Source organism: Quercus lobata, chromosome 2 (assembly GCF_001633185.2).
Source record: "Quercus lobata isolate SW786 chromosome 2, ValleyOak3.0 Primary Assembly, whole genome shotgun sequence".
Lineage (NCBI taxonomy): Eukaryota > Viridiplantae > Streptophyta > Magnoliopsida > Fagales > Fagaceae > Quercus > Quercus lobata.
In genome coordinates, this window is record NC_044905.1 from 49,905,625 (window position 1) to 49,928,603 (window position 22,979).

The 22,979-nt window shown below is 38.6% G+C and overlaps 1 pseudogene; it reads left to right on the forward strand.

Annotated features, from left to right (window-relative positions):
- The first annotated feature begins 3,011 nt into the window (after positions 1 to 3,011).
- Positions 3,012 to 10,440, forward strand: LOC115965739 (annotated as a pseudogene).
- The last annotated feature ends 12,539 nt before the right edge of the window (positions 10,441 to 22,979 follow it).

Genomic DNA, 22,979 nt, shown 5'->3' on the forward strand with positions numbered 1-22,979 from the left:
GTCTTGGACAGAAACTTGTGCAGAAATAGTGGCAGAATGGGTAGATCTGAATTGAGAAATATAATCTTGAAGGGATGATGGTGAAACTGCTGAAGCAGATGTGATATTCTGCGGCAAATAGAGTCCATTGCTGACTTCACCCTTCCCAATCTTCCACCAATGGATGAGGTCCTGAATGAAGCAAAAATGGGACAAGAAAACAAGACAATATGGAAGTTTTTGAGTCAACTTGTTAACAGAAAGGAGATTAAAAGAGAAGGAAGGTACACATAGCACATGGTGAAGGGTCAAATTGGTGGAAACATGAGATGAGCTAACATGAGCAACCTGAGCAGATTCTCCATTTGGTAGTTCAACAACAAATTGAGAGATAGAAGTAAAAGAATGCATTAAAGTCACATAGCAAACTATATGATCACTTGCACCTGTGTCTATGACCCAAGTCTTATGTCCGAAAGCAGTTTTATTTACAATTTTAGCAGCAAATATTGAGTGCTTTAGATCAAAAACAGACCTAGGCATGAAATGGTTACCTGCCAAAGGAGTAGGTTGTTGTAATGGAAAAGACACATTATTAGCCATTCCAATGGGAGTGGAAGCAACCTCCTGGCCACCAATCATGGCAAGAATCTTTTGGTATTGCTCTGGTGTGAATGGGGAGTGTGTTGTGCTACCAAATTAGGGCTGAGTGCCAATTGTGCTAGTGAATTGAGGCTGAGAAACAGGTTGATTACCAACTGTGCCATTGAACTGTGGCTGAGAAACAAGTTGCTGTGACTGAAGTCCAAACTGGTTTGAGGAGCCAATCTGATTAGGACCAAAATCAACACATGACACTTGATTTGCAACAGGATTTCTGGATTTGGCTTTATATCCAAGTGGATAACCATGGATCTTGTAGCACTTATTTACAGTGTGTCCAATCAAGCCACAGTGACTGCATGTTGGTCTTTCTTTGCCTTTCTTGTAGTTCTTTGTTCCAGTAGCTGCAACTGAATTCACAGCTTTAGCAGCAAGAGCTGTGGACTCAACAAAAGGTCCATGAGATTGTCCAATTGATCTTTGTCTCTCTTCTTGAATTAACAAAGAATAGACTTTGTGGAGAGGAGGCAGGAGATCCATGAGTAAAACCTGACCTCTAACCTGGCTAAAAGACTCATTAAGCCCCATTAACAATTGCATCACTGAATCTCTATGTTGAAGATCAGCTATTTTGCCATTGACATTACATGTGCACTTTCCACAAGAACAACATGGAAAGGGCTGTAATTCTAAATTGCGTATCACCAAAGATTGCAATAAGCACGACTTATCGCAATTCAGCACTGGATGTTTGGAGTAATCTTCAAGAGAGGTTTTCACAAGGGAATGGACCTCGAGTTTTTCAATTGCAGAAAGATCTTGCTGGTATTGTAGTTTTTGTTCTTAGGCCTTATACTACATGTCGTTTACTCTCGTATTAATTAGTAGAGTTAGTCTCACGTGTCTAGCACACGTGCTTGTTAGTTATGCCAGCTGTTAGAGTCAGTTAGAGTAGTTTAGTTAGTTATTTTGTTTTTTAACTTTCTTCTTTCTTCGTATCTACCTCTTTGTTCTGATAATATTGTCTCTATACTATGAACAGTCATAAATGATCCATTAGTAGTGCGAATGCAAGAAATGTCTGATGTAAGAGTGTGTGTCTGGTAAAAGTGGTAGAATTAGATGCCATGTGTTTGCAAAGTGCAAAGTCATCAAAGAAACCAAGAGGAAGATTTACATATTACGAAAAAATGAACAAAGAAAGATGGAATTTAAAGTTGGGATAAGGCCTAGTTGATCAAGTCTGCCTGATTAGCTACCATAACTATAAATGTCTAGTGACATATATATATATGCTAGAGATGTCATGGACTAATGCTAATTTGGCTCATTCACCGAGTGTCAAATGAGAAAACAAACCATAAATTTAAAATCTACACTAAAGGAGAATGGGAGTATGCGTAATTGGAAATTAATTAAAAAAAAAAAAAATCAGTGGTGGTGGTGGAGGTCAATAGTTAGCCGTGTTGACATGGTTCAAATGCTGATGTGGCAATAAGATAGATTCCTGATGATGTGGTAGCTTGTGTGCATAATGACATGACTTGTGACTGACATGGAAAGATTAGATGGTGACACGTGTCATAATTTGAATAGAGCATGCATGTGATGCGTATAGGAGCGCATTACAAAGGCTCTACACTGAATCCTGACACATGGTAGCGCATGGAGGCATGTGACAGTGACTTTGGGTGACTGCGATACCATGTTGAAACCTTGGTACCCCTACTGCTATAATGTTTTGGTAATTTTTCCTGTCAAGACTACAATCATCTTTGGCATGAAAAGACCATATTAGTACCGCAAACAAAAATTGCAATAAACAGTGCATCAATTTTTTCATAGAGAGTAAAAAGGAAAACTACCAAACCATTATAGGAGAAGGGGTAGCAAAGTGGAAGAACTCCTTAATCCTCTATCATCAAATCGTAACTAAAAATGCATAAAAAATGTTTATATACGGGCATAGTCTAGGACTAGTACTGCAACAAGTACAATATAAAAAACGGTGGATCCAACTGCGCTTGGGCCTACTTGGACAAAATCTAACATCTTGAATTCATTACTGCGACCAGAAAGCAATTGTGTAGCCAAATATGTGGGCAGGCGAATTTGTTCTTTGAATTTGTGCCTAGTTATTTTGGCTATCTCAATGAATTCAATAGCTATGGTGCTTTCGAGTTTCTTGTTTTAATTCTAAGGAATCAAGATTGGGTTGATCCAACCAACATAATCAAAGCTTAAATCAAGCAGATAAGAGAAGTACTAGACCAAATGTTGTCATGGGTGCGTGGCACAGTTACCTCAAATCATCACCATCTGTGTTTTACTGATACAATTACTTACCATGCATCTCAATTCTTTTTAAGTTCTAAATCAATATTAAACTCACATGATGATTGACCAAAATTTGATATTCACAGTTAGGAATGGCTGGTGCATTGGAAACTTTATGTGGTCAAACTTTTGGAGCAAAACAATATCATAAACTTGGAACCTATACTTGCTGTGCTATAATCTCTCTCACTTTGGTTTGTCTCCCAATATCTCTACTCTGGATGTTCATGGACAAGCTTCTAATATTTTTTGGACAAGATCCACAGATCTCACTTGCAGCCGGCAAGTACTGCATTTGGCTCATCCTTGCACTATTTGGCTATGGTATTCTTCAGTCACTGGTTTGCTACTTCTAGTCTCAAAGTCTGATCCTTCCAATTCTTATAAGCTCGTGTGCAATTCTTTGTTTGCATATACCTCTCTGTTGGGCTCTGGTATTTAAGCTGGAATTAGGAACTGTAGGTGCAGCATTGGCCATTGGTATATGTTAAGAAGATCAAACAAAGGAGTAAACCTGAAGCAGTGATAAATGAAGGAAGACAGACTCGTGCAAGAAGAACTAAAGAACAAAAGAAGAAAAAGGGATTAAACGACAGCAGCAACAGTAGCATTAGTATATTACTGAGAAAGCTACTTGTAGCATTGAAAGGAATAAGTTAAGCACGAGAGATGCACATGGGGTATCTGTGGAGCTGTTACTGGACAGATGGCTTAAGGTTATTGGAGGAGTGGATCTTGGGAAGTCGTTGGGAAGTTGTTATAGGTGGTTAGGAAGGTTGTTAGTTTTCCCCGCTCTTTTATTTTCTGGTACAGTAGAGATTAGTTGTATAAATGTAAAGATATACTTTGTAATTCATTCATTCCGTGTAATCACAATTCAGAGCAATAAATTTTCTCTCTTCATTGTTGAAGATTCTTATAAGTTTCTTGATATCTTGACTGATTGTGATACTCTGTTTTTCGTTTCTGATCTTTAATATGGTATCAGAGCAATAATCAGGATCAGATCGTTGTTCCTTTGTTGTTTTTTGGTTATTTTCTCTTGAATTCTCTGAGAATTCATCTAATCTTCTTCAAGGTTCGAAGCTCCAACAATGGCGACCGTTGAAGAAACTTCAAACAATCATTCATCAGGCAACAATCAAACTACCACAGCTGCGAATGGTGATTCTGTAAATCCATTCTATCTTAGCAGTAGTGATAACAACACTGTTCAACTCGTTTCTCAGAAGCTGATTGGAGGTAGAAATTACTTTCCATGGGCGAGATCAATGATCATTGCACTCACTTCTAGGCACAAGACTGGCTTTGTCGATAGCACCATAGCAGAGCCAAGTCCAGATTCACCACAATTCATTTTGTGGACTCGGTGTAATATGACAGTGCTCAGCTGGATTATCAATTCAGTATCACCAAATATTGCTTCTAGCATTATGTACACTGACAATGCTAAAACAATTTGGTTGGATCTTCGTCATAGGTTTTCTCAGAAAAGTGGCCCTAGAATCTTTGAACTTCAGAAGGAATCAGCTTACCTTGTTCAAGGTCAATTGTCTGTGGAAGATTATTACACGAAGTTCAAAGCCTTGGTTGATGAATTGGCTAACTATCAATCTGTGCCTGTGTGTAAATGTCCCTATAATTGTGGAGCTCAAAGAACCACTTCAGACTTATATCATCGTGATCAAGTGATGCGATTCTTGATGGGACTGAATGACTCATATTCAGCTATCAGAGGTCAAATCTTGCTGTATGAACCTCTACCTGATATCAATCGAGTTCTTTCATTGATATTGCAAGAAGAAAAGCAAAGGAGTTTCAAGAATGGTGAATTCACTGGTTCCACACATCCTATTGAAGCCACAACATTATACTCAAATGCTGGTTCTGGCTTTAAACACAACCACAACAACAAAGGAAATTTCAAAAGGGAAGGTCCTATTTGCACTCATTGTGGGAAGACAGGGCATACAGTAGATAAATGCTACAGGTTACATGGTTTTCCTCCAGGATTCAAATTCAAGAACAAGTCCATGGCCAATCAAGTAGCTGGTTTTGGAACTACCAATCCTACTCAATCTGTTGAGGAAGTTATGATTTCAACTCCACAGTGTCCAATCTCTAAATCTCAATGTGAACAGCTTTTAGCCTTTCTGAATTCACAGTCAGTTGTAGGAATACCTCAGTCTTCAACTTCACAGCAGTTAGCTTGCTTGAACACTGCAGGAGCTAGCACTTCTCAGCCTTTGGCATTAAGTGCATCTACTTCCAATTACATCAACAACTTCTCAGGTAAAATTTCTGGTCATTCCTCGTTTGCCATTTCAAATCCTATCCCACATTCAACTGTTTTCTCAGCTAAAACAGTAAACAAATCAGCCTATATTGAAACAGATTGGATCATTGATACAGGTGCTACTGATCATATGGTCCACTCCGAATCTGTTTTAGATTCTTTCACTTGTGTTTCTAATTCATATGTCTACTTACCAAATGGTGAAAAGGTTTTAGTGACTCACATAGGAACTATGCATATCAATGACACATTAATTCTCACTGATGTGTTGTGTGTTCCTTCCTTTACTTTCAACCTCATTTCTGTCAGTAAATTGAACAAATCACAATGCTGTTGTCTTATATTTCTTGGATCATTTTGCTTTATTCAGGATCTTGCTCATTGGAGCACGATTGGTCTGGGTAGAGAACAAAATGGATTGTTTCTGCTGGATAACAAATACCAGGATTTGTCTTCTGCTCCAGCCTCTACCTGCTGTAATTCTGTTGCTTCTTGTTTTGATTTCTGGCATGCTAGATTAGGGCACCCTTCAAGTGGTAAACTTGAACTTGTAAATAAGATCATGCCCTTTGTGCAGTGTAATAAAACCACTCATTGTGACATTTGTCCAATAGCAAAGCAAAAAAGATTACCTTTTTCATCTAGCACTCATATTTCTGATCATCCTTTTGATTTGGTACATTGTGATTTGTGGGGTCCCTTTTCCATTCCTACTATTGATGGTTACAAGTATTTCCTTACAATTGTTGATGACTTTTCTAGATGTACATGGATTTATTTGTTAAAGGCTAAATCAGAAACTCAAGTCCTTTTGCCACAGTTCTATGTCTATGTTGAAACTTAATTTAACAAGAAAATCAAGTGCATTCGAACTGATAATGGCACTGAGTTCCTGTTAAAAGATTTCTTCAAATCCAAAGGTATTATTCATCAATTGAGTTGTGTTGAAACCCCTCAACAAAACTCAATTGTGGAAAGAAAACATCAACATATTCTAAATGTGGCTAGAGCACTTAAGTTCCAATCCAATGTTCCTTTGAATCTTTGGGGAGACTGTGTGCTCACAGCTGTGTACCTAATCAATAGGCTGCCTAATTCTGCTATTAACAATAAAATACCATATGAGGTTCTTTTTGGTAAGCTGCCTACCTTCTCACATCTTAGAGTGTTTGGTTGTTTGTGTTATGCATCCACACTTGCACATAACAGACATAAGTTTTTACCTAGAGCTACTAAATGTGTGTTTCTTGGTTATCCTTTTGGTGTTAAAGGTTACAAAGTAATGGATTTAACCACACATTCAGTTTTTATTTCAAGAGATGTGCATTTCTATGAGTCACTATTTCCTTTTCAATCTTCTGATCTTCCTCAATACCTTGATCCCTTTGATCCCAACACCTTGTCCTCACCTGTTTCTTTAAACCCTATTCCCTTGCCTACCATCTCAAATGAACCTATTTTGCCTGACTTTCCAGATTATGCAGCAAGCACTTCTGTTACTGCAGAATATGTTCCATTGGATTCTTCCATTGAAACTTCTAGTTCTTCATCTCCTACATCTGACACTGTCCCTGTCACAGCCTTACCTCACACTTCTTCACCTCAAATTAGGAAGTCTACTAGGACTCATAGACTACCTACCTATTTACAAGATTACTTGTTCCTTGCTTACCACTAGACCTTCACCAGGTAGTCCCTATGATATCCATAATCATCTTTCTTATGCTAACCTTAGTTCTTCCTATCAAAGTTTTGTTCTTGCTGCTAGTGCTGAAGTTGAACCTGAGTATTACCATCAGGCTGTGCTTTCAAAGGCTTGGCAGGGAGCAATGGACAAGGAGATTGGTGCTTTGGAACTTAATCATACTTGGGATGTAGTTCCTTTACCTCATGGGAAGTTTCCAATAGGTTGCAAGTGGGTATATAGGATTAAATATAATCCGGATGGCTCTGTGGAGAGATACAAAGCTAGATTAGTAGCTAAAGGGTATACACAGCAGGAGGGGCTGGACTATTCTGAGACATTCTCACCAGTTGCCAAATCAGTATCTGTGAGAGTGTTGCTGTGTATTGCTGCTATCAAGGGTTGGCCTTTACATCAGTTGGATGTTAATAATGCCTTCCTCCATGGTGATTTAGAGGAGGAAGTGTACATGTCCCTACCACAGGGCTATCACAGCAAGGGGGGCTGTTCAACAGATGCTAGACCTCTTGTATGCAGGTTGAGAAAGTCACTTTATGGTTTGAAGCAGGCCAGCAGGCAATGGCATGCTAAACTATCCACAACAATCACTGAAATGGGTTTTGTTCAATCAAAATCTGATTATGCACTATTTGTACATTCAAAAGGCTCTAAATTCACTGCCCTCTTGGTCTATGTAGATGATATATTGATCACAGGCAATGATGCTCAATGTGTAGCAGATTTGAAGGCACTCTTGGATGTTAAGTTTGGGATAAAAGACTTAGGAACCTTGAAGTATTTTCTGGGGTTAGAGGTGGCAAGGAGTGACAAGGGTATTACTCTTAATCAGAGAAAATATGCCTTAGAAGTTTTGACAGATTCGGGTATGATAGGCTGCAAGCCTATGAAAACTCCTATGGAGCAGCACCTTAGATTGTCAAAGGATGAAGGAGAGTTAATTGATGATCCTTCACAGTACAGAAGGCTTATAGGGAGATTGATGTATTTAACCTTGACTAGACCAGACATTTGTTATGCAGTGAATAGGCTAAGTCAATTTTTGAGCAAGCCTAGGCATCCTCACATGGTGGCAGCTCTAAGAGTCTTACAATACATCAAGGGTACTCCAGGGCAGGGGTTATTTTTCTCAGCTAACTCAGATTTTCAATTGAAGGCCTTTTGTGATGCGGACTGGGCAGGATGCCCTGACACTAGGAGGTCTTTGACAGGATATTGCATTTTCCTTGGTGAGACTTTGATATCCTGGAGGTCCAAGAAACAAAACACAGTATCGAGATCCTCAGCAGAGGCTGAGTATAGATCAATGGCTTCAACATGCTGTGAAATCACTTGGTTGCTATATCTACTTGAAGACTTCAAAATTGAGCACTCCAAGGCTGCACTACTCTACTGTGACAACAAGGCAGCCTTGCACATAGCTGCAAACCCAGTGTTCCATGAGAGAACCAAGCATATAGAGGTAGATTGTCATTTAGTCAGGGAAAAAATTCAGGCAGGGATGATTAAGACTTTTCATGTCAGAACCAATTTACAACTAGCTGATGTGTTTACTAAAGCACTTGGTGCACCTGCATTCCTGGATTTGATTAGTAGATTGGGTTTACTCAACCTTTTCAGTCCTAACATCACTTATCCACAACCATTGCAAGACTCAGAAGCTATTTCCACAGCAGAAGCAGCTCTGGTCTTGAGGGGGGCTGTTAAGAAGATCAAACAAAGGAGTAAACCTGAAGCAGTGATAAATGAAGGAAGACAGACTCGTGCAAGAAGAACTAAAGAACAAAAGAAGAAAAAGGGATTAAACGACAGCAGCAACAGTAGCATTAGTATATTACTGAGAAAGCTACTTGTAGCATTGAAAGGAATAAGTTAAGCACGAGAGATGCACATGGGGTATCTGTGGAGCTGTAACTGGACAGATGGCTTAAGGTTATTGGAGGAGTGGATCTTGGGAAGTCGTTGGGAAGTTGTTATAGGTGGTTAGGAAGGTTGTTAGTTTTCCCCGCTCTTTTATTTTCTGGTACAGTAGAGATTAGTTGTATAAATGTAAAGATATACTTTGTAATTCATTCATTCCGTGTAATCACAATTCAGAGCAATAAATTTTCTCTCTTCATTGTTGAAGATTCTTATAAGTTTCTTGATATCTTGACTGATTGTGATACTCTGTTTTTCGTTTCTGATCTTTAATAGTATATCATATTGGTTAAATGTGATCTTGCTTGGCTTTTACACGAGATATTCATCATCTTGTAAGGAAACTCAAATCCTATTTACCATGGATGCTTTCTTTTGCATTAAGGAATTCTTCCACTTTGCTGCCCCTTCTGCTGTAATGGTTTGGTAATTTTCCCATTTTACTCAATGAAAAATTGGTGTTTGTTTATTACAATTTTTTTTAATGTTACTAATATGGTCTTTTCTTGTCATTAATTGTAGTCTTGAATGGTGGTCTTTTGAGCTGCTTATAATACTCTTTAAGGGTTTTTACCGAATCCGCAACTTGAAACTTCAGTTCTTTCTATATTGTACTTTCTTTTTCAGTATTTTCAAGTATATTGATTATAGTATTCTTGATATGATTCTTCTAATTCAAGATATTCTTGGTGAACAGCCTTAATACCACCACTTTGCACTACTGTATTCCATATGGAATTGGTGCTGCTGCCACGTTTGATGAAAATCTTGGTCTAAATCTGTCTTTTATATAAATATATATATATATATATATATATTTTTGTACTTTGATATACATCAATGTGAAGCTTTTGTATGTTATGTATGTATTGAAGAGAATACATAAAACAGTTTTGTAGCACTCGGGTTTCAAATGAATTGGGAGCAGGAAATCGACATGGAGCCCAAGTCACTGTTGGTGCTGTTATGGTTCTTGTAGTCTTAGAGGCAACCATAGTGAGCGTTGCTCTATTCTGTTGCCGCTATGTTTTGGGATATGCTTACGGCAATGAGCCAGAAGTTGTGGATTATGTTGCAAAAATGGTTCCTCTGCTCCGTCTCTCGATTAGTGTGGATAGCTTGGTAGGAGTACTTTCTGGTTTGGTTTCTAACCTTTCTGTCAATTTCAGATTTTGTTCAAATATTGCTAAGGTCACTTTAATCTCAAAGAAACAACAACCCCCCCCCCCCCCCCCTCTCCCCCTCTCTGGTCCTTCTCTTTCACTGCAAGAAAAGGTCATAGGTGTTGCCTCTCTTAGTCTTAGGACTAGTAAACTAAGCATTACACCATCCTATCTTGTAAAACACTACTGTCTAAAGCTATGTGACCAAATTTGGTATTTTGAATTAATTACAACGATATTATTTATGTATTATCATATACTTTTTATTGGCATTCAAAACATTCTCGTTCTTTGTATCAGGGGTTGCAAGAGGCAGTGGATGGCTGCAAATCGGGGCCTATGTCAATCTGGGAGCATATTATCTAGTAGGAATTCCAGTAGCTTCCCTTTTGGGTTTTATTCTTCATTTAAATCTGTTTGAATCTGTTTCTCTTCCCTAGGTGACTTGGTTACAAGAAAGTGAAAAAAAGGGAAAAATTGAATTTTATCCCACACACCCCCCCCCCCCCCCAAATTTCTTGCAAACAGCTAGAAGTGTGAGTTTGAGAGTGTATTATGTGTGGAGTCGAAGGTTGTTGTGCTAAAAACTACTTCATTGAATTAGTTAAATTTTGTGGTTATTGCGGGCAACCAAGGTGAGAGAGAGAGAGTATCTGAGGGGCAAATTTCAGCTGATAATGGATTGGCAATTGGCATAAGGAAGTAAATGATGCTACACCATTCTGAATTCCATCTTAGCTGACCTAGCTGAGAAAATTTTCCGTTGTTTGCGCTCAAGCTTTGTTCAAATTTCGTTGTTAGAGAGACACAGATGGAGTTTTGGAGGAGTAATTGGTGGCTACAATCCCATTTAGTTAGGCGTTTAAATTATTGACGCCAATGTTTAAATAACAAGAAATTTTTCATCATAATTTGCGTTAGAACTTAGAACCATGTATCATTAGTGCTATTCAAGTCTCAAATCTGAAAATGAATGCATATTTTATTGGACAAAGTTTGGCTCTAAACATGTTTAAAGTTTTGGGCTTCAATTACCTTTAGGAAGATGAGATTAGTGGCTGTTATGTGCAATCAAGGCCAGCTTAATAACTTTGGGGGCCTTAGGCGAAAATTTTAAATGGGGTATTTTTTATATTTAAATATTAATTAAATAATATTTATTAAAATTATTTTATTTAAAATATATTTTTCTTGTTTTTTGAGATGCAAAATTACTAATTGGTTATTGCAAATTTTCTAAAGCCGTGACTACTTTATACTTTAAAGTCTAAACCTGCACAAATAAAAATTAATTTATTACATGGTTCAATAAATTAGTATCACTATAATATAATTGAGTTGATATAATATACATCGAATTATTAGTTAGTTTGATAATTTATAATAATCCATAAAGTAAAAGCTTGCATAAAAGAAAAATTATTAATCTTTTGCAATTTAGGATAGAATGAGGCCTTTTTAATTCATTTTATGAGTCATTGACCAATAAAAGGACTAAAAAAATTTTTATTTTTGTAATTAAAATATATAGATAAATATATTATATATATAATTTTTTTTTTTTTTTAAGTGAGGGCCTTCTTTTATTTAGGGGTCTTAAGTGATTGCATTAATTGCATCTATTGTTTAGCCGGTCTTGTGTGCAATGTACGTGGCTCATTTATCTCAACTAATCAAGTGAGTTATATTTATCACACATGATGAGTTACATGTCATCTTCCGATGGGTGGTTGGTGTGAAAGGCTCCAAACATGTTTGAAACTAAATATTTTTCTTTTTTATTCCAAAATGAATGCATTTCTAAAACCTGACCATAACATAAGTTTCACAGCCTTGGAACTTGCTTGAAGTTTCTCGAATGATTGGAGTGGACGTGGAGGGCATTTTATCGAACGATTACCACGCACAATACAAAGCAGTAAGATATAGACAACAAAATAAGACATAAAATGAACTTTATAAAAATAAATTATTGCATTGTCAATTCTGCCTACAAAAATATAAACTCCTGATTTTCATAATTAAATAGCAATGAAATAAGAGGTTGCAAATATTGCACAATGTAATTGAAGTCATTTTGTTTTACCTTCTCAAAGAACACCAAGCAAAAATTGAAGTCAAGTGCATTAACGTGGTGTGCATGCCAAGATGGAGGAGGACGATATGGTGCGTTAGAAAGGTGGTAATAGGAGAGATTTGTTATAGAGGCTGGATCAAAACTTAGGTATATATCTTTAATTATAGCAGTATATATACTAGGTTTCTCATTTAAATTTGTTTTTTTGAAATAAAAATTTCTCAATTAAATTTAAGTACATGTTAGCACTAACCCAAAAAATTGCAAAAACTAAAGAAGTATGATATTTTCCAAGAGAAATTAAATTAAATAAATTTCAATTATTATTATTATTATTGACGAAGCCAAATTTGTTAGTTGTCAAGTTCGTCCAGACGGAGTGCGACCAAATGACTTTGGGTTCCTACACAAGACCAAAAATGGGGTTTCTCTTGGGAAGGTCATTGGCGTGGTGCCAACCAATGAGCCTTTGATGGCAAAGTCAAGTACTGAGAGATGAAATGACAAAGAACTAATAATGTTATGATATGTGTGTGTACCTTTGTTTGAGGTCTGATGTAATTTATATAGTTACTTGCTTTTCTAGCCATTGGAGGTCTTCAATGGGAGCCTTAATGGCTTGGCTAACGCTTCTGGTGGTTTAATGTGGTGTTTTTAATATCTGTCCAACAATCATGCTAGTTTTATTCATCCGTTTAGTAATGGAAGGTGTATTAAATGCGTATTTATGGCTTGTTGATCGTCCAAAGGCCTCTTTGGATGATGGTATTTTATTAGTTCATCAATTATTAGTATTTTGATGGTACAATTATTATTTTCAAATAATTAAAAAATCTAATGTACTGCATTTGAAGAGGTATACTTAAGTTTTATCCTAGGGTTATAAGATAATTGCACTAATTATTGTTTTATGAATAATATTTTAATTTAAGATTAACTAGAATGTTGGTTTCATTATTTAAAGTCAATGTGATACTGTGATAGTAATTAGGGGACTCATTAGGGCGAACACTACAAATTTAATATATTAATTTTGATATGCTGAACCTGCAAACTATGTTCTTCCATACAAATTTATGTATTCTGGCTTCTGTGATGGTTTTTAGGGCCTTTGCTTCTACCCACTTTGTGAAATTGTTGATTGCTACAAGTAAGAATTTTACCTACTTTTTCCCTTGGGCAAGGGACCCACTATGTCGATTCCCCATTGAGCAAATGGCCATGGTGATGTTATGGTCGTCATCTTCTCCCTATGCACTCATTGGATGTTTCCATTCCATTGGCATTTATCACACCTCCTAACAAACTCCTTTGCTTCTTTCCGCATCGTAGACTAAAAATAACCAGCCTTGATGATCTTCCCCACCAAAGACCTTGCTTTCAAGTGATCTCCACATATACCTTCCTGAACTTCTTCCATGATATATTTAGCTTCGTCCTGCTCAACACATCTCAAGTAGGTCAGTGAAAAGCCCCTTTTGTAAAGTACGTCATTTAGAATTGTGAACCTAGTAGCTCACTTCTTAATCTTTCTTGCCTTGTTTGAATCTGATGGCAATTGTTTGTCTTTGAGGTATGGTAGGATTGGGGTTATCCAGCTAGTGTTATCTTGTATTGAAAACGTGTGGAACTCTTCGATGCTAGGGGACTTCTGTATTTCTAGCATCAGATATGGCAAGCTTGTTCTGTCTTCTGATGAATCATATCTAGCCACTTCATCTGCTTCTGAATTCTGACTTCATGGGACTTGTATGAAATTTGCCTGCTCCAACTCTCCAATTATTTGGTTTGTCAGCTTCAAGTACCTTTGCATCATGCCTTTTTTTATTTTTTATTTATTTATTATTATTTTTTTTTGCATTGTATTCATCATTGATTCGCCCTATTACCAGCTTTGAATCTCTTTCCAATGGTACATTTCTGGCTCTTAAGGATTTTGCCACCCTAAGCCTCATCAGTATCACCTTGTACTCTGCTTCGTTATTGGTGACAAGGAATTGGAGCTGTACTCCATATTTCAAGATGTCTCCTTCCAAGGAAGTAATGACGACTCTAACTCCGCCCATCTTTTGTACTAACGATCCATTCATGTGAACCGTCCATAGTGTTGATGTATCTTGCATATTCTCATCTTCTAGTAAAAAACTTAGCAATAAATCAGATAATACCTGGGCTTTTATTGCTATTCAAGGTTTGTACTCAATGTCAAACTGGCTTTGTTCAATAGCCTACTGTACCATTTATCCTACTGCTTCTGGTTTGTTTAATGCCTTCTTGATTTATTGGTCTGTCATGACTAGAATTGGATTTTCCTGAAAGTATGGATGCAATTTTTGAGAAACAACGATCAGAGGAAAGGTGATCTTCTTTATGCATGAGTATTTTGCCTCTGTTCCTTGGAAAGCTTGGCTGACGTAGTATATTGGGCGTTGAACTTTAGACTCCTCCCGAATGAATGCAGTGCTTACAACTGTGGCTGATACTGCTAGATACAAGAATAAGTCCCTGCCTTCTTTGGACGAACTCAAAAGTAGTAGGTTACTCAGATAACATTTTAACTTCTAGAATGTTGTTTCATAATTGTCTGTCCAGGTAGAAGCCTGCTTGAAAGTCTTGAAGAAGAGCAGACACTTGTTTGTTGCCTTAGAGAAGAACTTGTTGAGGGCTGCGACTCTTCCTGTTAGTTTCTATATTTCCTTGACGATTTTGGGTAATGACGTCTCTTGTATGGCCTTCACCTTTTCTGGGTTGGCTTCAATTCCTCGTTGTGACACCAAAACCAAGGAACTTCCTGGAGGAAACTTTGAATGCGCACTTCTTCAGATTTAACTTCATCTTGTATTGCCTTAGTATTTCAAAAGTTTCCTTAAGGTCATCCAGATGGCTTCCTTCTTCTTTACTCTTGACATGCATATCGTCAACATAAACCTCCATGTTCCTTCCAATCTGCTTGCTAAACATCTGGTTCACCAACCTCTGGTAAGTGGCTTCTGCATTTTTCAGCCCAAATGGCATGACTCTATAACAATAGAGTCCCTGATTGGTGATGAATGTTGTCTTTTCCCGATCCTCCTTTGACATCTGGATTTGGTTGTAACCTGAGAATGCGTCCATGAACATCAGGAGCTTATGTCTTGCCATCGAGTCAACGAGCTGGTCAATTCTTGGTAATGGGAAGCTGTCATTTAGGTAGGCACTGTTTAAGTCTGTGAAATCTATACACATTCTCCATTTTCCATTTGGCTTTTTCACCATGATGACATTGGCTAACTAGTTTGGATAATAGACTTCTCGAATGAAATTGGCTACCAGTAATTTGTGTACTTCATCCATTATGGCTTTATTTCGTTCGGGAGAAAGAACCCTTCTTCTTTGCTGGACTGGTTTTCTTTCAAGATTCACATTCAGGCAATGCTGAATAATATCATATGATATGCTAGGCATGTCTTCATGGCTCCAGACAAAGATGTTTAGATTCTCCTTTAGAAACTTGCCTATCTCTCCCTTCATCGAGGGATCGAGGCTCGTCCCTACTTTTGTTACCTTCGTCGACTCCCCTTCTACCAGTTCAATTGCTTCCAGTGCCTTTATTGCTTCTGAATTCTCCTCCTTGATCATCCACATGTGGTTCTCCTTTGAGGCTAGTACTACCTGATAGAATTCATGAACTAAAACTTGGTCTCCCTTTATTAATCCTACCCCATGTATTGTTGGAAATTTCTCATTGAGGCAGTATGTTCACATTGCGGCTTTCCAACGATTGAGTGTGGGTCATCCTATGTTCACATTTCTAGCTGTGACCATCAACATTACTATTCCCTTCAGGTTTACTTTATCTTCGCTAAAATTGACTAGGTGAGATTTGAATGGACGAAGATTCTTTGGATTTACTTGCAACTACTAGAAAGCTGATAGGTAAATGATGTCAGTAGAGCTCCCATTGTCTACCAGAAATCGTCTAGTGTTGAATCCTTCTATCATAAGCATGATAACCAGTGGGTCATCATGAGGTTGTTTCACTCCCCTTGCATCTTCCTCTGAAAAAACCATGTCCATGGTTTCTCTTCTTTTATGTTTCAATGGTGGTGTTGTGTGGATGCTATTGATCTGTCTTTGCTATGACTTCTTGAGGGACTTGAAAGATCCCCCTACTGTTGGGCCTCCATTGATCATCTTTATTTCTCCTATGATGCTCTTTGGGGTTGTTTCACTCCCCTAGCATCTTCCTTTGAAAAAACCATGTCCATGGTTTTTCTTCTTCTATGTTTCAACAATGGTGCTGTGTGGATGTTGTTGACATGTCTTTGCTATGACTTGTTGAGAGACTTGAAAGATCCCCCTACTGTTGGGCCTCCATTGATCATATTTATTTCTCCTATGACGCTTTTTGGAAGATCCTGTTGCTTTTCTTCTTCTATGGGCTTATCTTCTGATCTTGCCCCTTTTTCATGCTTGCACATCTTAGCGTATCTTTCTTCACCAATTTTTGTAACTTCCCTTTCTAGATCAGCTTTTCTATCTGTTCTTTTAAGTTCCTACATTTGTTTGTGTAGTGTCCATGATCTCGGTGGAAATGACAACACTTCTTCTTATTACTAGTATCGGGTGTAAAAAGTGATTTTGACCATTTAAGCAGATGATCGTCCTTAATATGCATCAAGATTTTGTCAACATGCATTACTAGGGGTGTGAAATTTACTGTTCTTCTAGTTTTATTGTTCCTCAGCTTGATGTTGTAATGGCTGGATGAATAGTTTCTTCTTTCCCTCTTTTTTCCTTTCGAGTATTCTTGAATGTTTCTCCTTTTCTTTTTGCGTGTCCCCCACTCCGATTGCTACTAAAGCATCCTTTGCGTTCATGTACTTCTGAGCTTTCAATAGCATCTTTGTCATTGATCTCAGAGGGCTCTTTGCTAGTGCGACCACAAACTCTTTAGACTTTAAACCGGCCTTGAAAGTAGTCAGTTGCACTTTGTCCTCAGCTTCGTCCACCTCTAGCACTTCCCTGTTGAATTGCTTCACATACGATCTTAAAGATTCCCCTTCTTCTTGCCTGATCATGAGTAGGTGATCTGCTGGTCTCTTCTGTCGTTGTCCATTGACAAAGTGGCATACATACAAATTGCTCAGCTTCTCAAAGTCGTCTATGGATGATTGAGCCAATTTGCTAAATCGTACTTGTGCTGCTCCCTTAAGGGTCGTTGGGAAAGACTGACATAAGATTTCGTTTGGGGTTTTCTGCAAGCTCAAGGTCATCTTGAAAGTGGTTATGTGATCCAATGGATCCTTAAAACCGTCATACAACTCAAGTTGAGGAAGGTAGAACTTCGGTGGTAAAGGGCATTCTAGGATCTTTGTTGCGAAAGGAGAATTAGTCCATTTCACTATTCCGTCCAAATTCTTAGTCGTCTTCTCCTTCATTGCATTTTTTAGTTCATCCATCTCCTTTCTAATGCTTTTAAGAAGGTCATTACTCGCCCCGTTAGATGGTTCCATCCTCCTTGAACCATCTCTCTTGTGGCTGTTCTTCAGGCCTTGGGCCTCATCTTCGTTCTTATTGATTTTGATCCTTGTTGGTGAATGATTTCCTCTTTTCTGTAGTTGCTGTCCTATCTCTTAATTCAGCCTGGTGAGTTCTACTACATTGGCTATCAGCGTCTGAATCTGCAAAGCCAATGCTGTTAAGTCTTGCGGTATGTTGGATTCCATTTGGATATTGAGAATGGTAGAGCTATGTTTTCAAACTAGAGTTCGAAAGTCGTTCCCCATAGATGGCACCAAACTGATGGAGCCAAATTTGTCAGTTGTCAGGTTCGTCTAGAAGAAGCGTGACCAAATGACTTTGGATTCCTGCACAAGACCAAAAATGGGGTTTCTCATAGGAAGGTCACCGGCATGGTGCTAGCCAATGAGCCTCTGATGGCAAATCAAGTACTAAGAGATGAAATGGCAAAAAACTGATAATGTTATGATATGTGTGTGTACCTTTGTTTGAGGTTTGATGTAGTTTATATAGTTTTGGAGGTCTTCAATGGGAGCCTTAATGGCTTGGGTAATGCTTCTGGTGGTTTAATGTGGTGCTTTTAATATCCGTCAAACAGTCATACTAGCCTTATTTGTCGGTTTAGTAACGAAAGGTCTATTAAATGCGTATTTATGGCTTGTTGATCGTCTACAGGCCTCTCTGGACGATGGTATTTTTTTGGTTCATCAATTATTAGTATTTTGATGGTACAATTATTATTTTTAAATAATTAAAAAATATAATGTACTGCATTTGAAAAGGTATACTTAAGTTTTATCCTAAGGTTATAAGATAATTGCACTAATTATTGTTTTTATGAATAATATTTTAATTTAAGATTAACTAGAATGTTTGTTTCATTATTTAGAGTCAATGTGATATTGTGATAGTAATTAGGGGACTAATTAGGGCGAACACTACAAATTTAATATATTAATTTTGATATATGACTTTGCCAGTTTGCCCATCACCTAGCCTAGCCAATGTAATTATTTGCTAATTTTGATATTGATTTTGGATTTTAAAAAAACTCTTTACAATTTAATTTAAAATTAGGAAGTAAATCATATAAAATTTTCATCATTCAATATGATCATTGCAAATGATAGTCATATTATCTTAAGGTAAATAAACGCAGACAACCCTTACAATACTTAATTTGAGCACTAGTTCTGTCGTTTTTCCTTTAAAAAAATAAAAAATAAAAAAATAATTTGAGCACTAGCAGTCCACTTTTTCAGACCAACAGTCAAATACATGTCCAGCATTTTTATTATTATTATTTTTTATAATAATTTCACGAAAACACTAAGGCCATTTGCATCCGAGAATGTAAAAAAGTTCTTGTAAGGAAACGATTCGTGGCGGACCGTAACGGTGTTGGGTTCGCACGTAAAAAGGCCCAAATAATATCATTTGTAGAGCGTGGGTTTGAAAGGCTAGGCCTTGGTCGCCAAACGGTGGGTTTACGTGATATGCATACATGGTTAAGTCGTCTTTGCCTTAGGAGTCTTTCTCCTGGAGGCGGGCTGGGAGGCTCTGGTTTTTTGCCATTTTTCCCAGCCCCCTCTATGAATTACTTCCCTTTCCTTTTATACTAGCCTGTGTTTTTTTATCCTTCGTCCACGTGTAGGATCGACATTCCAAGACTGATACTTGTCCCATCAGCCCATACCCGGAGTGGTTGGGGGTGGTTGAAAAAGCTGGAGTGCACGGCTCTATCAGGTGCAAAGTATTGAATGGCAGTAAGAGCAGCTTTCTCGGGTCGTTATACTTCTCAGGGTACCCTTTTCTAAATGTCATAGATATTTTAGATTTTTTCCAAAGTTATTTCTATACCACCTTTCCCCTTTCCTCTTGTGAGATCTCGGTTATGCCGAGGACTGAGTCGTCCTCGGCTGTGTCCCAAGGCTACGTCGTATTTGTATTGCCGAGCTTGGGCCATGACCCTTCTCGGCCTGGGCCTTTGGACCCCAACAAGTGAATGGGCCTGGCCCACGGATTATTGGGCCTCACAATAGCCCCTCAAAACCCTGCTGTCTGACCTCTTGGTTGGAGAGGAGGGTTTTGATAATACCAAGCTTTTATTATGGCTCGTCTAACTCAGTTTTTCATTCAATGCTGGCGTTTCTTTATCCGCCTGGGAGATGTACCGGTCTACGAGGCATTTTTCTGCATTCATTCACCAGGCGTTCCTGCCGTTTGGTTATCCAAAAAATGTGTTTTTAATGACTTACCGTTATGAGACTACTTAAATTCGATGGTTTGCTGACGATGCGGGGAAGTGGAACGGATACATTCTCGTTTACCAATTTTCTTGGAAATCTGGACGGATTAAATACCTTCTGTTCCACCCTTCGTATAAGAAGAGAGGCAAGAGGGTATTTCTCTCGTACAGAGACCCTTTCAATCCCTCTGAAGTCTGAAACCTTTAGCTTCCTCTGGAGTTTACTTTATTCACTAGTTGTATCCTAGTTCGTGATACACTTAAGATAAGAGTAAATAATGAAAGAACCGTGCCACTCCCAGAAACTCCACATTCTCACAAAATTTAAAATGGCTCGGTCAGGGCAAGGATGACGGAGACTCAAAATCCTTTTTACCCTCCTCTCAGCCAAAATCCGAAGCAGGAGCTCGTCACGTCAAACATTCGGCGTGACTGAGCTGGGGTCACCCATTATCAGTACCAACCGCTCTCTCATGAGCATAACTAACATGGCACCAGTGTGTTAGGAGTCAGGACTGAGGCAGGGACTAAGTGCCCCTGCTTCTTCCTCTCTTCGTTTACTGGTGTCTCCTTTTGCCTCTCTTTCTTTTTCTTTCCGCCGCCAGATCCATCCTGGTACTTTTCCTTCTCCCTCTTTTGCTCCTCTTTCTTTCTTTTCATCTCCTCCCTCTTCTTCTCCTCCTTCTTTTCATTCATCTCCTCCATCTTCTCATTCATCTCCTCCATCTTTTTCTGAAGAAGGTCCTTCTCTCGATATGGGCGCTACTAAGGCAGAGTTTGGAAGGACTTTGGAGACGAGTTTAAAAAGGCATCTGACTGTTTATTTGTCTACATTGTTGTCGTTTGTTGTTTGTTTTTTTTTTTATTGTTTTGGTGATCCAACTTTTGTATAGGCTTGTTTAAGCCCCTCTTTGTACGTTGTAATACATCTTCATATTAATAAAAATTGTTACTACTTTACTTCGCATGTTCTATCTCTATATTTCCGAAATGATAACGCGATGAATAGATGTACAATCTTGTGAATTCTATTTATTTTTAAATTTTGACCGACGTCTAGGACCAAAGTCCTAGTTAATAAAAAGATCTTGCTTTGTGTTTATAGAAACAGTCCGATTTAATAATACTGAATCGGACAAGTGATATCTAGAGCTGAAACTCCTATTAGGCAGAAAAAGAAAAGACATTATGATGAGCTTACTGAGTCGGCCTGGCACAATACCGCCGACCTTAGAGTACAATACTTGGGGCCGTAATCCCTTATTAAAGAGAAAGGCGTTATTATGAACTTGTAAGTGCTGTTCGGCACAATAATATAGCATTGAATTAATGACACTTAGGGTCAAAATATTTGCTAAGGAAAAGATATTATCATAACTTTAATAGAGTTGTTTGGCACAACAACGCTAACTTGCGAAAACAACATTTACCCCGAAAATAGCCGAGACGACAACTGAATGCTCGATACGGTGTAGGATGTAACCATCCGAAGACATACCACCCGCAAAATGAACAGCCTCTGTAGGTGGCTGAATCGTGGGGCGTTTCACCATCTTCTTAACACTTTTAACAGCTTTAACCTTTTATAGTATTTGAGCCGAGGACTAAATAACTTAGAATTTTTATTAAGTAGCCGACCTTACGAAACTCAGTTTTCTGTAGTTGGTTTCCCCATAGGCTTGAGTCCGAGGACCATGCAATGCCTTGGTTCTGTCCAAAACTCAGTTTTCTCATCCAAGTAGTTGGTTTCCCCATAGGCTTGAGTCCGAAGACCATGCAATGCCTTGGTTCTATCCAAAACTCAGTTTTCTCATCCAAGTAGTTGGTTTCCCCATAGGCTTGAGTCCGAGGACCATGCAATGCCTTGGTTCTGTCCAAAACTCAGTTTTCTCATCCAAGTAGTTGGTTTCCACATAGGCTTGAGTCCGAGGATCATGCAATGCTTTGGTTCTGTCCAAAACTCAGTTTTCTCATCCAAGTAGTTGGTTTCCCCATAGGCTAGAGTCCGAGGACCATGCAATGCCTTGGTTCTGTCCAAAACTCAGTTTTCTCATCTAAGTAGTTGGTTTCCCCATAGTCTTGGGTCCGAGGACCATGCAATGCCTTGGTTCTGTCTAAAACTCAGTTTTCTCATCCAAGTAGTTGGTTTCCCCATAGACTTGAGTCCAAGGACCATGCAATGCCTTGGTTCTGTCTAAAACTCAGTTTTTTTCATCCAAGTAGTTGGTTTCCCCATAGGTTTGGGTCCGAGGACCATGCAATACCTTGGTTCTGTCCAAAACTCTGTTTTCTCATCCAAGTAGTTGGTTTCCCCATAGGCTTGGGTCCGAGGACCATGCAATACCTTGGTTCTGTCCAAAACTCAGTTTTTTTTTTTTTTTTTTTTTTTTTGGAGTGGGATCTTGGCTTTAGGGGGATTATCTCCTCGGCCAAGCCCCTAGAACCATCCATGCGATTGACGCTACTAAGCGTAGCCCCTAATCAAGACCCATAGCCCCTAGCGGAACTTTACACTAGAACTCTATAACCAACTGTTAGAAATGACAAGAGAACTCTCTCGACCTACCGCCTGTGCCAACACACAAGCCTTTCCCATAGACGGCGCCAATTGTAAGGACACGATTCGTGGCGGACCGTAACGGTGTTGGGTTCGCACGTAAAAAGGCCCAAACAATATCATTTGTAGAGCATGGGTTTGAAAGGCTAGGCCTTGGTCGTCAAACGGTGGGTTTGCGTGATATGCATACATGGTTAAGTCGTCTTCGCTTTAGGAGTCTTTCTCCTAGAGGCGGGCTGGGAGGCTCTGGTTTTTGGCCATTTTTCCCAGCCTCCTCTATGAATTACTTCCCTTTCCTTTTATACTAGCCTGTGTTTTTTATCCTTCGTCCACGTGTAGGATCGACATTCCAAGACTGATACTTGTCCCATCAGCCCATACCCGGAGTGGTTGGGGGTGGTTGAAAAAGCTGGAGTGTACGGCTCTATCAGGTGCAAAGTATTGAATGGCAGTAAGAGCAGCTTTCCCGGGTCGTTATACTTCCCAGGGTACCCTTTTCTAAATGTCATAGATATTTTAGATTTTTTTCAAAGTTATTTCTATACCACCTTTGCCCTTTCCTCTTGTGAGATCTCGGTTATGCCGAGGACTGAGT